The 16,883-nt window shown below is 48.0% G+C and overlaps 1 protein-coding gene across 1 annotated transcript in view; it reads left to right on the top strand.

The window, feature by feature from the left end:
• CLHC1 (clathrin heavy chain linker domain containing 1) overlaps nucleotides 1-16,883 on the top strand; it is a 522,096-nt gene that overhangs the window by 61,186 nt on the left and 444,027 nt on the right. The window contains exon 2 of the mRNA XM_078649489.1: nucleotides 1,987-2,059. The gene's annotated coding sequence lies outside the window, so the exon portion shown is untranslated. The remainder of the gene's footprint in view (nucleotides 1-1,986; nucleotides 2,060-16,883) is intronic.

Raw genomic sequence — 16,883 nt, 5'->3', positions numbered from 1 at the left:
TGGAAGGCATATAAAGAGATATTTGCTCTGCACCAGCTCTCAAAGGGTTTGACCCCAAACTTAAAAGCTTCATCACCACAGACGCTAGTGGTAAGGGCCTTGGTGCTGTCCTATCTCAGTTGCAAGGTCTGAGTGCGTGGTAGCTTTTTCATCAAGAGCTCTTACTGTCACTGAGGAAAGTTATTCTGTGATCGAGAGAGAAGCGCAAGGGTGTTTGTGGGTTCTTAAACACTTTATTTGGGGAACAAGTGTGACATTTCGCACAGATCACAAACCACTCACTAAAGTCCTCACTTCTCATGGACTTAGTAATGTTTCACCTAGAATTTCACGTTTTTCTGCACAGCTGTTAGACTTTGTGTATGACGTTGTGTACGTGCCTGGTGTGCGCAACAGAATCGCGGATTTCTTAAGCAGGAGTCCCTTGTCTGTTGTGGACAATACTGATAATGATTGGGACAAATGGTTTGTTGCCAGTATTTTCAGTAGTGAGCTAGCGAGCATACCTCATGATGAATGGGTCTCTTGACCATGTGATACAAGATGTTTGCAAATTTGTCCAAAAAGGCTGGCCAGAAAAATCCAATCTCGACAGGGCCCTCACCCCGTTTTGGGAAGTCAGGAATGAACTTTCTCTTGAAAATGATTTACTACCTAGAGGAGGCAAATGAACCCCCCAAGCGCCTTTTGTGACAAAGTTATCAACCTTTGCCACGAGGGTCACCTACGTATTGTTAACACTAAAGGCAGAATAAAAAAATCCTATTGGTGACCTGGCATCGACAAGGATATTGCGAGAGTTGTACGAGAATGTTTTGATTGTATTAATTCTGATAAGTGTTTAACCACTTGCAAAACCACACTACATCCCATTGTTATTCCTAATATGCCATGGTAGAGAGTTGGCATCGATATATTTGGTCCTGTTAAAGCCATTGACGGTGTGCAAAAAGACATTATGGTTGTGGTAGATCACTTTTCGAAGTGGCCTGAGTGCACAAATGTGGGAAAGGTTGACACAGAAAATGTTTTGTACTTCTTGGGAGAAGTTTTTAGTCGGGAAGGTCTTCCTAAAGATCTAATTTCTGACAATGGTGGGCAATTTGTAGGAGACTGTTTTAAAAAGTTCATAAAAGACACTGGCATCATTCACAGAACAACCTCAGTGTATCACCCAGAAGGAAATGGTAGCGTGGAACGCTTCAACAGGGTTATAAAAGGGATTATTGAACTTTCGAACAGTAATAACAAAGACTGTGAGGACGAATTGAGGAAAACAGTTTGTGCTTATAGGGTTACCAAATGTGATTCTTCTGGTTATTCCCCTTTTGACTAATGAGATGTCACTCCCCACGCACTAAAGACAACATGGGTTTGCTTAATTGTACTAAAATGATTACTTGGTCTGTTAAAAATGTCAAACAAACTCTAGAAGACAATCAAAAACACTGGGTTGATAAACACACCAAGAAGGGAAGAAGTGTTGCACTACAAGTTGATATTTTTAAAGTAAAGAAAGGGACAATTGTACGTAAAGGTGACAGTAAGTATTCTGCACCCCTCAAAGTAATCAAGGTTCTTTGCAATTACGCTCTGTTGAGTGATGGGAGAGTATGGAATGCTAACAGGATTGATTTATTCAGAGGTCATATCAATGCACAACGAGAAACACAGAGATATGATTGGATTGACGATACTGATGATACCTATGTTACTTCTCAAACCATTGATATTCCTGACGAAACGTGCAGTAGTGAATCCTCAATTTGTGAAACACTAAGTGCCAAGCTTGATTCTTCGATTGTACAGAATGATACTGACTTGAACAAGAGTGGTGCAATTGCTCCTCGTTCTAAACGTGTTTGTAACAAACCTAAGAGGTTTGAGGATTTTGTTACACATATTTATTGTTAGCTTGTCCATCACTAGTTCCTAGTGTTGTCACAGCTCTTCATTTTTTTTTTGTTTTGTTGTTGTTTATTGTAGGGAAAGGGAAGTGTTGTGTCTCAAGCTGAGCTGGAGCTAGACTCGAGCGCAGCTCGAGCACTTCATGGCTGGGGTAAGTATTTTCCTTTGAATGTACTTTCATGTTTTGTTGTGTATTCTGTACTGGAACATTGAGTTGAGAACCGGCAAACTGAAAAGAGGCTGTACCGACGGCTGCGTCCGCACTTCCCTGATGCTGGACGTGGGTTTGAGCTATCATTTAAGTTACTTATTTACATTTTGGTCTGGACCTTCGAGTAACTTAACATATTGCGTGGTTACATTATTTAATCAGTTAAGCATACCGTTATTTGTTGCAGTTGAAGTCTTCCGTTCCCTGTTCCTGTTGTTCGCGAGCCGCATCAGAGATTGTGACACGCATCTGAAGCCTATGTATGAGTCACCACGCACGCATAGCACTTACAACATAACGTACGTGACTCCATTTGTAAGACAAAGCGATACAAAAGGGGATGATGGACGGAGAGTTTGAGCAAATCAAACACTCACCCCCAGTCAACTGATCTGGGTTTAATCATCACCATTCTTTAGCCCACTCAGCCACCCCATTTCAGACACCGCTATATGCAAATCAGTCTGACCCTGTGCCTCATGGGAACAGTCCAGCCCGAACTGCCAAGCCATGTCTTCCATGGACCGGAAACAAGCATCCTGGGACCGGTTTCGGATTCATAATCCTCATCAGCCAGGCTATCTTGAATCCAGTGGCCAAGTGAGCAAGGGACTCACGTCTGAGCATACCCTGCCACACTTAGGGCGAACAAAGCGATACAAAAGGGGATGATGGACGGAGAGTTTGAGCAAATCAAACACTCATCCCCAGTCAACTGATCTGGGTTTAATCCATCACCATTCTTTAGCCCACTCAGCCACCCCATTTCAGACACGGCTATATGCAAATCAGTCTGACCCTGTGCCTCATGGGAACAGTCCAGCCCGAACTGCCAAGCCATGTCTTCCATGGACCGGAAACAAGCATCCTGGGACCGGTTTCGGATTCATAATCCTCATCAGCCAGGCTATCTTGAATCCAGTGGCCAAGTGAGCAAGGGACTCACGTCTGAGCATACCCTGCCACACTTAGGGCGAACAAAGCGATACAAAAGGGGATGATGGACGGAGAGTTTGAGCAAATCAAACACTCACCCCCAGTCAACTGATCTGTGTTTAATCCATCACCATTCTTTAGCCCACTCAGCCACCCCATTTCAGACACGGCTATATGCAAATCAGTCTGACCCTGTGCCTCATGGGAACAGTCCAGCCCGAACTGCCAAGCCATGTCTTCCATGGACCGGAAACAAGCATCTTGGGACCGGTTTCGGATTCATAATCCTCATCAGCCAGGCTATCTTGAATCCAGTGGCCAAGTGAGCAAGGGACTCACGTCTGAGCATACCCTGCCACACTTAGGGCGAACAAAGCGATACAAAAGGGGATGATGGACGGAGAGTTTGAGCAAATCAAACATTCACCCCCAGTCAACTGATCTGGGTTTAATCCATCACCATTCTTTAGCCCACTCAGCCACCCCATTTCAGACACGGCTATATGCAAATCAGTCTGACCCTGTGCCTCATGGGAACAGTCCAGCCCGAACTGCCAAGCCATGTCTTCCATGGACCGGAAACAAGCATCCTGGGACCGGTTTCGGATTCATAATCCTCATCAGCCAGGCTATCTTGAATCAAGGGCCAAGTGAGCAAGGGACTCACGTCTGAGCATACCCTGCCACACTTAGGGCGAACAAAGCAATACAAAAGGGGATGATGGACGGAGAGTTTGAGCAAATCAAACACTCACCCCCAGTCAACTGATCTGGGTTTAATCCATCACCATTCTTTAGCCCACTCAGCCACCCCATTTCAGACACGGCTATATGCAAATCAGTCTGACCCTGTGCCTCATGGGAACAGTCCAGCCCGAACTGCCAAGCCATGTCTTCCATGGACCGGAAACAAGCATCCTGGGACCGGTTTCGGATTCATAATCCTCATCAGCCAGGCTATCTTGAATCCAGTGGCCAAGTGAGCAAGGGACTCACGTCTGAGCATACCCTGCCACACTTAGGGCGAACAAAGCGATACAAAAGGGGATGATGGATGGAGAGTTTGAGCAAATCGAACACTCACCCCCGGTCAACTGATCTGGGTTTAATCCATCACCATTCTTTAGCCCACTCAGCCACCCCATTTCAGACACGGCTATATGCAAATCAGTCTGACCCTGTGCCTCATGGGAACAGTCCAGCCCGAACTGCCAAGCCATGTCTTCCATGGACCGGAAACAAGCGTCCTGGGACCGGTTTCGGATTCATAATCCTCATCAGCCAGGCTATCTTGAATCCAGTGGCCAAGTGAGCAAGAGACTCACGTCTGAGCATATCCTGCCACACTTAGGACGAACAAAGCGATACAAAAGGGGATGATGGACGGAGAGTTTGAGCAAATCAAACACTCACCCCCAGTCAACTGATCTGGGTTTAATCCATCACCATTCTTTATTCCACTCAGCCACCCCATTTCAGACACGGCTATATGCAAATCAGTCTGACCCTGTGCCTCATGGGAACAGTCCAGCCCGAACTGCCAAGCCATGTCTTCCATGGACCGGAAACAAGCATCCTGGGACCGGTTTCGGATTCATAATCCTCATCAGCCAGGCTATCTTGAATCCTGTGTTTTTTGCAATTTTCACCCCGAGTGGGCTGGGGATGCTCAGACGTGAGTCCCAGGCTCTCCACACCCCTGGAGTCAAGCTATCCAGGCTGATGAAGGCTGATAGCCAGAAACCGGTCCTTGGATGCTTGATTCCGGTCTGGGAAAGACATGGCTTGGTAGTTCGGACTGGACTGTTCCCATGAGGCACAGGGTCAGAGCTGATTTGCATATAGCCAGTGTCTAACCCAGGGTGGTGTGGAGTGCAAAAAAACGATGGATTTAGGCCCAGATCCTTGTACTGGGGTGAATGTATGACATTGTTCTACATTCTGTCCATCAACTGTGTTTTTTGCAATTTTCACCCCGAGTGGGCTGGGGATGCTCAGACGTGAGTCCCAGGCTCTCCACACCACTGGAGTCAAGCTATCCAGGCTGATGAAGGCTGATAGCCAGAAACCGGTCCTTGGATGCTTGATTCCGGTCTGGGAAAGACATGGCTTGGTAGTTCGGACTGGACTGTTCCCATGAGGCACAGGGTCAGAGCTGATTTGGATATAGCCAGTGTCTAACCCAGGGTGGTGTGGAGTGCAAAAAAACGATGGATTTAGGCCCAGATCCTTGTACTGGGGTGAATGCATGACATTGTTCTACATTCTGTCCATCAACTGTGTTTTTTGCAATTTTCACCCCGAGTGGGCTGGGGATGCTCAGACGTGAGTCCCAGGCTCTCCACACCACTGGAGTCAAGCTATCCAGGCTGATGAAGGCTGATAGCCAGAAACCGGTCCTTGGATGCTTGATTCCGGTCTGGGAAAGACATGGCTTGGTAGTTCGGACTGGACTGTTCCCATGAGGCACAGGGTCAGAGCTGATTTGCATATAGCCAGTGTCTAACCCAGGGTGGTGTGGAGTGCAAAAAAACGATGGATTTAGGCCCAGATCCTTGTACTGGGGTGAATGTATGACATTGTTCTACATTCTGTCCATCAACTGTGTTTTTTGCAATTTTCAGCCCGAGTGGGCTGGGGATGCTCAGACGTGAGTCCCAGGCTCTCCACACCACTGGAGTCAAGCTATCCAGGCTGATGAAGGCTGATAGCCAGAAACCGGTCCTTGGATGCTTGAGTCCGGTCTGGGAAAGACATGGCTTGGTAGTTCGGACTGGACTGTTCCCATGAGGCACAGGGTCAGAGCTGATTTGCATATAGCCAGTGTCTAACCCAGGGTGGTGTGGAGTGCAAAAAAACGATGGATTTAGGCCCAGATCCTTGTACTGGGGTGAATGTATGACATTGTTCTACATTCTGTCCATCAACTGTGTTTTTTGCAATTTTGACCCCGAGTGGGCTGGGGATGCTCAGACGTGAGTCCCGGCTCTCCACACCACTGGAGTCAAGCTATCCAGGCTGATGAAGGCTGATAGCCAGAAACCGGTCCTTGGATGCTTGATTCCGGTCTGGGAAAGACATGGCTTGGTAGTTCGGACTGGACTGTTCCCATGAGGCACAGGGTCAGAGCTGATTTGCATATAGCCAGTGTCTAACCCAGGGTGGTGTGGAGTGTAAAAAAACGATGGATTTAGGTCCAGATCCTTGTACTGGGGTGAATGTATGACATTGTTCTACATTCTGTCCATCAACTGTGTTTTTTGCAATTTTCACCCCGAGTGGGCTGGGGATGCTCAGACGTGAGTCCCAGGCTCTCCACACCACTGAAGTCAAGCTATCCAGGCTGATGAAGGCTGATAGCCAGAAACCGGTCCTTGGATGCTTGATTCCGGTCTGGGAAAGACATGGCTTGGTAGTTCGGACTGGACTGTTCCCATGAGGCACAGGGTCAGAGCTGATTTGCATATATCCAGTGTCTAACCCAGGGTGGTGTGGAGTGCAAAAAAACGATGGATTTAGGCCCAGATCCTTGTACTGGGGTGAATGTATGACATTGTTCTACATTCTGTCCATCAACTGTGTTTTTTGCAATTTTCACTCCGAGTGGGCTGGGGATGCTCAGACGTGAGTCCCAGGCTCTCCACACCACTGGAGTCAAGCTATCCAGGCTGATGAAGGCTGATAGCCAGAAACCGGTCCTTGGATGCTTGATTCCGGTCTGGGAAAGACATGGCTTGGTAGTTCGGACTGGACTGTTCCTATGAGGCACAGGGTCAGAGCTGATTTGCATATAGCCAGTGTCTAACCCAGGGTAGTGTGGAGTGCAAAAAAACGATGGATTTAGGTCCAGATCCTTGTACTGGGGTGAATGTATGACATTGTTCTACATTCTGTCCATCAACTGTGTTTTTTGCAATTTTCACCCCGAGTGGGCTGGGGATGCTCAGACGTGAGTCCCAGGCTCTCCACACCACTGGAGTCAAGCTATCCAGGCTGATGAAGGCTGATAGCCAGAAACCGGTCCTTGGATGCTTGATTCCGGTCTGGGAAAGACATGGCTTGGTAGTTCGGACTGGACTGTTCCCATCAGGCACAGGGTCAGAGCTGATTTGCATATAGCCAGTGTCTAACCCAGGGTGGTGTGGAGTGCAAAAAAACGATGGATTTAGGCCCAGATCCTTGTACTGGGGTGAATGTATGACATTGTTCTACATTCTGTCCATCAACTGTGTTTTTTGCAATTTTCACCCCGAGTGGGCTGGGGATGCTCAGACGTGAGTCCCAGGCTCTCCACACCACTGGAGTCAAGCTATCCAGGCTGATGAAGGCTGATAGCCAGAAACCGGTCCTTGGATGCTTGATTCCGGTCTGGGAAAGACATGGCTTGGTAGTTCGGACTGGACTGTTCCCATGAGGCACAGGTTCAGAGCTGATTTGCATATAGCCAGTGTCTAACCCAGGGTGGTGTGGAGTGCAAAAAAACGATGGATTTAGGCCCAGATCCTGGAACTGGGGTGAATGTATGACATTGTTCTACATTCTGTCCATCAACTGTGTTTTTTGCAATTTCCATTTGTAAGACAGGCATTTTCTACAGAAATTAATGTATGAACATTCATTCAGCTCCATGAAAAGAACGAAATCGTCGCAACGTTCACGCGTGGTTTTAAAAAGAAAACTGCCATTACAGCATATGTAAAAATGGAATACAGGTATATTTCAAAACCTATTTAAGACAAAAAAGAAATACAATACAAACATCACAGCTAAAGGAATTCTGTGCTAATATTCTAAAGAAATAAGAGCTTTTGTTGTATCTCAGTAATAGGCTTAGATGTGCATACGAGAAACCTAGATTACAAAAGGAAATGAATAATAGTATAATAAAAATGAGAGTAAAGAAAGAGTACAACTTTGAATATAAAGAAGCTATGGCACAAAATTCAAATATAAGGACACCTGCAGCATTTTTGACAGATCCAGGCAAACCTTCATTGAAATGGAAAAATTGGTTACGTTCTTTTGAAAATGGTCTTGTCGCTATTGATTGTAAAAAATATGAGCCAGAGAGAAAGAAAGCTATTATGTTTGGGCTGCTTGGAGCAGCTGGACGGGAAATATTTGACAGCTTGCCTGAATTTGAGAGTCCTCCAGGACAGTTCATACCATTGGATGAGTATCAGGAAGCTGTTAAAAGTTTAGAAAAGAAATTTGGAGAAGAACCCAATATAATGATTGGATGACATCGTGTTTGCATGAGAAAACAATTAGAGACAGAAACTGTTGAAGAATATATCGCAAGTTTAATAGTTAACGACGAACAAAGTGCGAGTATAATGAAATGGTTGACATTTCATTTCATAAACTTTATTCGACAATTAAGTCATAAAAGTATACATAAAATACACAAGTGTTAATTGAAAAAGTCATTTAAAAAAACCATACAATAAATATTTAAAAAGAGTTTTAAACTACAATAGACTATTGCCGAATTAAAATTTAAAAAGGTCTTAAAATCATTTCAACAATATACATTTGTCTAGAGGAGTATTGCACAGAAATTCACGAGAGTTAACCCTAGTATACATAGGCGAAAACAGCTTAATCTTCATATAGTTACCGCTGTATGTTTTGTGCGGATTACCCAAGCCCATCTCAAGAATTTAGCCACGACAACAGCAATTGTAGGCGTCGGGTCTGTAGATAGAATTCTCTGAGCCTCACCATGCCTATGTATCCCAAGCAGTTTACATATAGGCTTGATCCACCTCGTTCTGGGGGCAGTATACAGAGGACAGAAGAATAAAAAGTGACTTAATGACTCTTGTTCCTCCCCACACTTGGGACATCTGTCGTTACCATTTTTGTCTGCCCATTTTACTGTAAAAGATCTTACTCGTAGTGATCCTACCCTAAGCTGGAAATAGAGCTTACGGTCCTGTTGTTTACCAATAATGTCCCAATATTGTTCCAGTTGTGGTTGGGCTTTAATATCCATGAAACGACCAGTTAAGTGCAAGGGAGACCCTCTGACCTCTCTTCTGTAATCACCATCTCCCAATACTTTTCTTTTAGTGATTTTTTAGAGGGGAATTGGGCGTTTTCCGGGTCATCCCATAGTTCCCGCATTCCCAGTTTGAAGAGTATCGATCTAATGGCTTTCAGCCAATGTATTCTATGGCACGGGTCCTTAGCCATTATCTCCCTTAGTCCCTGGGCATAGTGCTGTAATTCTTCTGTGATCCATAAACGGCGCCAATAAAGTAATGGCCGCAGAAAGGCAAGATCCTGGACCGCCTTTTTTCCAAGGTCCCACATTAGCGGTATTAGCGGGGTACTTATGGGAACGCTAGTAGCTTTTCGCAGAAATTCATTTTCTGTTAGCGTTAGCTTTCTTAGATCTTCAAAACCCCAAAATTCGGCTCCATAAAGGGCCGAGCCTAAGACCTTCATCCCGTATACTTCCAATAAGGGGCTAATAGGCTTTGTTGTTGAAGAGGTAAATTTTTTCAAAAGGATACCTGCCTGCTGGCGGAATTTTAGCACCACAATGTCCAATTGACTAGACCACCCCAAGTCTCTCTGAAGGGTAACCCCCAGGTAGGTGAAGGCGTCTACCCGCTCCAGCGGGGAACCGTTCATATTGATCAGCCCTCTGAAAGGTCTATTTGACCCGCATGTTTTACGGCCGGTCCGGACCATATACTTGGTTTTTGTCGTATTTATTTCTAGGCCCCTATTCAAACAGAAATCTTCAAACCGCTTCAGTGCTTGCTGGAGTCTACTCGGAGTCTTTGAAATGATGAGGGTGTCGTCCGCGAACATGAGGATCGGGACCCGCTCGCCAGACATCGCAGGGGCATCAGTCCGAACCAGGGAGAGGAAATCCGCAACCCCATTCACAAAGAGCGAGAATAAGGTTGGCGCCATGACGCAACCTTGCCTCACTCTACGCTCCACCGGAAAGGGCTCCGTAACCTCCCCCTGGCAACCCCACCGGACCCGAGCGAAGGCGTCCTCATGCAGGCAGACAATCAAGCTCAGCAGTTCAGGTGCCATCCCCAGCTCCACTAGGACTTTCCATAGTATATTGCGAGGGACCAGGTCGAAAGCCGCTTTTAAGTCAACAAAAACGGCATACAAGGTACCCTTTTCCAGGACCACGGTACGCCAGTATAACATAATAAACCGGAAAACCTGGTCTATGGTACTTGTTTTTGGGCGGAAACCAGCCTGTAGGTGACTCAAAATATTGTCATTATCCATCCAGGTCTGGATTCTGCCCAAAACCAGCCGTCCCATGATTTTTTGTAAGCAGTCAATTAGACTTATAGGTTTATAATTGGCTGCAAGCGACTTATCACCCTTTTTATACACCGGCACTATTTCTGCCACTTTCCATGAGATAGGTACTTCCATCCCTTGGGCTATGGCATTTGCCACATACAAAATGTATAATCGCCAACGCCCTCTGTTGTTCAGAAATAAATCTGCGGGGACACAATCCATGCCGGTAGCACGACCCTCAGTGACCTGGTCCAATGCCCTATCCACTTCACTCAGAGAGAAGATAGGCTCCATATACACAGTATGAACAAAAGCTCCTTCGCTAATACCAGTAGCAATAGCAGTATATTGGGGCTTAAAGTAGTCAACCCAAGAATTACTGTCAACGTTATTATGGGGGCTCTCTCGATGTCCTCCCCTATCCCATTTAAAAATTTCCCAGAAAACTTTGGGATTCTTAGCAGAGCACGCCACTTTCAAATCCTGCCACAGGCCCTCTTCCCAATCCCTTTTAGCAGTATGTTGCTTGAGCCTATAGTTTGCACGAGCCAGTCTTATTGTACCCATATCTTTGGACTTTAGGGCTAGACCCAACTCTCTCCTAGCTTGGCAGCAGGAGCCGTCGTACCAGCTCTCTGGTTTTTTAGTTTGAGTTCTTCTTTTTCCTAAGCTAGGTTTACAGAAGTAAGTTTTCAGTTTTACAAAGAGCCTATTGTGTGCCTCTAATAAAAGATAAGGGGGGGATCCATTCCGGGTGACTTCCTCCATAGCCTTTAGAGCCCCTTCCAGGTCTCCTTCAATATTGCTAATTATTTCCTGATGCTCTGCGACTTGACACCATTTAAGGTGGCGCTCATCATTTGCCATGACTAAATCCGGGTAAGTATGCCCTACTTGAGGATCGGCCTCTATATGAATACCCAGATTAAACTTTGCACTCAAAGGATTAAGGTCACTTTCAATGCGAGTCACCACCTCCATGTCAAGGAGAGTAGACCACATCTTGAGAGGGACGAGCAGGTAATCAATGTTGCTTGACCTAGCACCATTGTCAAAAGTTTCCTTCCCGATTTTATCTGACAATGTGCGCCCGTTGGCAGCCCTCAGCTCGTTTTCCATACAGAGGCCCTTTAACTGGATAGCAGCCTCAGTACATTTTCTTATGGGTTTAGTACCGAGCTGAGGAACTCCCCACCTGGCGTCCTCCTCCTCTGTTAAATGTATATCGTCCAAACCAAGGGGTTCAAAAGTGGTGTTGAAGTCACCGGCAAGCAATAACATTATGTTATTTGGGGTAGCCTGTAGTAATGTGTCAAGTTTAGCTACAACTTCTGATTTCTTACCACCTTGAAGCCCCCTAGCATAAACATTAAGAATGTCGATTTCTAAATTAGCATGGAATCTAATTCTAACACCAAGAATATCATTACATACAATAGGGAGCAACTGGGTGTTACATTTTAGGGACTGCTTGACCCATATCACTAAACCCCCCATAGGTCGCCCTTTAGTTTTTTTTACAGCAGGAACAAAAAAATTCAAATAACCCACTCTCAACGTTGGTTCTACCGCCCAAGCTTCTTGAAACAAACAAATGTCGAAGTGGTCAATGAAATCTGCCCAAGCCTGCGAATTAAGTTTCAACACCAAACCTGCCACATTCCAAGAGACCAGAGATGTCTGACATAGCGGTCCATCCGATGTTGTGCCCAATTTGCCCCGTACGGGACATCCCCCTGAGACATACTGTGTGTTATACTGCCTATTCAAGGACTGATCTACCTCTGGTACCTCAAAAATGATATCACATGTGTTACTTTGGCCAGCCTCAACCAACCCTTCGTTATTACTGCTCTGAACGGGCACAATCCCTTTCCCAGTCTCCATCCCCTTTCTTCCATCCCCTCCCCTACTACCCGGGATGGACTTTTGTGGTTCAGACTGTCAATCGAGGAAGCAAGATGGCCGCAAGGAGGGAGTGATTGGGACGAGCTCCGGACCAAGGGATCACTTTCTGTGTAAATCCTGTCCGGAGCGACCCCACCGAATCCCCCCCCTGTCCTAGGCATCGGTCCGCATTGAACGTCCTCAAGCCGGGAACCAGAAAATCCGTCTGCGGGGTCGTCTTGCCCGACTAAGAGGACCAGGCTCACTTGCGCCAAAGACCTTCGTCCCCACTCGATTCCTGTCCCGGAACTTCGCCCCGCTCCCCTACCCGCAGCAGCAACCCTCCGGCAGTGAGTTGTCCCTATCACTTACTGGAGTGGTAAAAGGCTTCGCCGGGCGTGAGAATTCGGGACATCGGGAGCAGTGCCGAGCCGCGATCTGGAGAACGGGATGGCAGCGGAAGCTGAGGGGCGCCTGTTCACGACGGTCAGTACCGGTGAGTGACTAGACTGTCACACGAGAGGCCGAGGGCCCCGCGTCGGTCCCGACGCGCTTCACCGCCAGGGCCGCCTGTCCCTAAGATGGCCGCCCGACTTACAAAGCGCAAAGACTTTAATAAAAACAAATGAGCCCAACTCCAAGAAAAGGGCCCCGCAACATCAGCCCGTCATCGCAACCAGGGGCACAAAGCAGCGATCCACTAGGACGCCTCACCCAGTCCTCCACGCAAGCACCATCCATTTTGCACACGCTGAGGGCCACCTGGCCCTAATATGACCTCCACTCGGGACAGCAAATGGGCAGGGAAACCGGACTTGATTCAAGATTGCCTATCCTCTAACCGCAACAAATTATTTTCTTCTTGCAAAGGGGCAGAGGAGGCCCCTAATTAACAGTGTCTACCACCCAATTAACTTAACGAATAATTTAAATTAACGAATTAATTTCTCCTAGCAAAGGGACATTGGAGGCCCCTAAATAACAACGTCTATCAATTTAATTATGCTGTAGAACACCCACCTTTGGGTATCTACAAACCTGCAAAGGTAAAGAAGGAGTTTCCTCTCTCCAACTACTCCATTTGGGACCCCGTTGCGCTAGCACAACACCACGACTTAAGGAGCCAAACGCAGCTCTTCAGGGGCACCATCCCCTGCCCCCCACACCAGCTCCAGCTCTCCCGCCCCTGCCTAGAGCTGCCTGACCCCATCAGGGCCTCCACCTCAGCCATCGCATATTCTTGTACTGGGCAAATAAGGAGTTTTCCCAACCTAACTACCCCACCTGGGTCCTTGCTGTGCTAGCCCGACGCCACGTCCAGTTGAGACATACGCTGATCTACAGGAGCACTGGACTCTGCCACTCACGTAAGCTCCAGCTCTCTCCTCCCCTGCCAGGGCTGCCGGGCTTCAACATGGCCGCCACACTGGACAGCTCAAAATCTTGTTTAAACTAACTTCTTTGACCAATCTCAGCGAGCCTCCCCAAGGAAGGTGTAATGTGGGCCCCAGGCTGAACTCCCTCTCTTCTGATTCTACAACAAAATCCTCCCCCATTGTTAACGCCGCTCTCATTCACCTAGCGGCCACACCCCCCCTTAGTTCTACCACAATGCCTCCGTCATTGCGTCTAGACATGCACCCCGGCCCATCACTCAACTACTTATCTCCTCTTGGACGGAATACCTACGCCATTACCTTCCCACACAGCCTCTCCTTCAAAGCCAAAAAACGCTTCAAACAGAATTTAATTAGACAACACCCCGAAACCCTAATCGTGGACACCTACCATTGCTCAACGAGAGGGCTGAGAAAAACGGACTTCATTTTCCATACCACCCGAACAGACGTTTGGGTCACTACCTTTAATTCACTCCTCCCTGTCTCCAAAACCACCTTATCAGAACACAACCGGAAACTAACTATCTCCCCCCTGAACCAACAGTCCCTGACCGGAGACATCTCCATCACCATCTTCATGAATGGCACCATTCTAATCCAGGCGAAAGACGACAACCTAGAATTCTTCGACTCCCTCTTCCACACTCTTAAGACGGCCACGGCTCACTACCCTCTACAGCCGCGACCCGCCACCCCTATGACCCTCGCCAAACTTCTAACCCGCAGAGCATGCTCCATTCACCCCAACAATCCCCTCCCCTCGCACTTAATCACGTCACCAGCCATCCGTCCCTCCCAGCCCCACCCCCCTCTCTCCTACATCCCCAAACCTCCTCCCCCTTCTCCCAAACTTCCAGAACTCCCCCACCCTCCCTACCCCTCCGACTTCCTTCCCCACTCCCCACGTCTCCCACACCCCCACAGGTTCTCAGTCTCCTTCCCATAGAGATCCCAGTACCCCCTCCGTCCACGAGTCACAGCCCCCTGCGCGATTCCTCACTCCTACTGCTCACACCGTCCCCCTTAGTGAAGACAACCACCTCCTCCAAAGGGACCGCAACCCCCTTCCCTCCCTATCCCCCGCCCATCCGAACTCGAAACACGAATCAGATCCTCCCATCCCGACTATCCCCCCTAATAGTAACTCGCCCCGCAGCCCCTCCCCCCACCCTGCCCTTGCCCAAAAATTTCCTGAAGCCAATTCCGTGCCTCCCTCTCCCGTCATACCTCTCAACAGTAACTCGCCCCAAACCCCCTCTCCCTCTCGAGTCCTCCCACAACCGAACTCTAACTTGGACCTGGGCCCCCCGGCACAGACCCCCCCATCCAAGTCCTGCCCCATTACCGTTCCCCTGCACAGCCCAACTTCACCCACTCGCCCCCCTCCTCCCCAGCACTTAAACTGACACAACGCCTGGACTTTCTAGAAGCCCAGAACGCTACTCTGATCTTTGGCCTGAAGGAAACTCTATCCTCCCTAGAGAAGCTCCAGCTTCCCTCCCCGAACGTTCCACCTCCCCACATCCAGCCGCCTCCCGCCAGGATCGACTCTCTTACTCACACTGGGTCCAAGCCCCCAACAGGCTCCCGGCCTCTTCTCTCCAAACACAGGACTGAGTCACGAGTTGACAATCCTAGAAGAACGGTTCCCTCCCTTTCGCCACAGGAAGTGATCTCCCTCATCGCCTCCTATGAAACCCCTCCTAATCAGCCAGCCCAAGCAATTCCCCCTTACCACTCACCCTTCTCCTCAATTCAAGTCATCACTGGAGTGGGGAGGGACCCGCCCCGCCGAAAAGCTGCCAGACCACCATCCTATCTCTCCTCCTTACCCAGAGCTACTTCTGTCAACCCTATCTCGAAGGCTGACCCCCAATCAACTGTATGCTCATCAATTGCCGATCCGCCGTCAAACATGCAACAGAAATAGCCGAAACCATCCTCTCCCATGACCTGGATGTAGCCTTCATCACTGAAACATGGCTAAACACTCTATCCAGCTCCATCATGGACACGCTGGTGCCGCCCGGTTTCTCAATTATACACAAAGACAGGCCCGTACACAAAGGTGGCGGAATAGCTATTATCCACAAAAGCGACCTCTCCATCACTGAATCTCCCTCTGTCATATACAACTCCTTTGAATGCCTTTCGGTCAACCTCAATTCACCCCACCACCCTCCACTTCAATACCTTCTCCTCTACCATCCCCCGGGCAACTCCTCCGAATTTGGCGCTCAGCTGACGGATCTGATCACACAAACCGCTCTCAACAGCGACTTCAGAATAATTCTGGGCGACCTTAACCTAAGATGGAATGTATCAAAAAACCCGCTCATCCAATCTCTCACCACCCTTATTCATGACCATGACATGACCCAGCACTGCACAGAGGAAACCCACCACAGAGGAGCAACCCTGGATGCAAACATTGCAGATAGAAAGACAATCTCAATTGACCACATCATCCCAGTGGACAGGTCAGACCATCATGCCATCCTCTTTCATATCAATCATTCGGCGCTTTCCGTCCCTCCCACTCAAACCTCCCCCAAGTGGATCAAAAACTTATCGAGAGTCTCCCCTGACAAGCTAGAAAAGGGTCTTAGCTCACTCCTTCCGAACTCGACGGAACTCCTTTCAACCACGGAACTCACCTCGCTTTATCACTCCAACCTGGAGCTCGTCCTAGATCAGCTGGCACCGAGGAAACTAAAAAAAACAAAGAAGCATCCCCTCCAGATCTTGGTTCTCCACTGACATTAACGAAGAAAGAAGACACCTAAGATCCCTGGAAAGAACCTGGAGGTCCAACCCCTCCTCCCCCAACCGGGACCAACTCCAGGCAGCCCGCAAAAGTTACTATAACCATATCAAGAACAAAGAGTCGTCCTTCTTCTGTTTGGCCCTTGACAATGCCAAAAACCGCCCCAATGAACTCTTCAACATCATCAGGAACCAAATCTTCATTCCTGTAACAGACGGCATGGTGGCATCCAAATCCCAATGTGACGACTTTGCCAGCTTCTTCAACGAAAAAATTGCCAAAATTGATCGATCACTTGGCACTATGCCCTCCTCTCACCCCTTTGCAACTTCCCACTTCAGACCAGCAAACACAACCACTCGCTGGTCCTCCTTCCAACCTATCCAGGTCGAACTGATAAGCAATCTCATAGCCACCGCCAAACCCTCAACCCACTCCCTTGACCAGCTTCCCCCGAGATTGACCAAAGACTTGAAGCTCACTCTAG

This window comes from Lissotriton helveticus, chromosome 6 (genome assembly GCF_964261635.1).
Source record: "Lissotriton helveticus chromosome 6, aLisHel1.1, whole genome shotgun sequence".
In the NCBI taxonomy this organism is placed as follows: domain Eukaryota; kingdom Metazoa; phylum Chordata; class Amphibia; order Caudata; family Salamandridae; genus Lissotriton; species Lissotriton helveticus.
The sequence above is the reverse complement of the archived record's forward strand: the minus strand, read 5'-3'. Positions and strand labels throughout refer to the sequence as shown.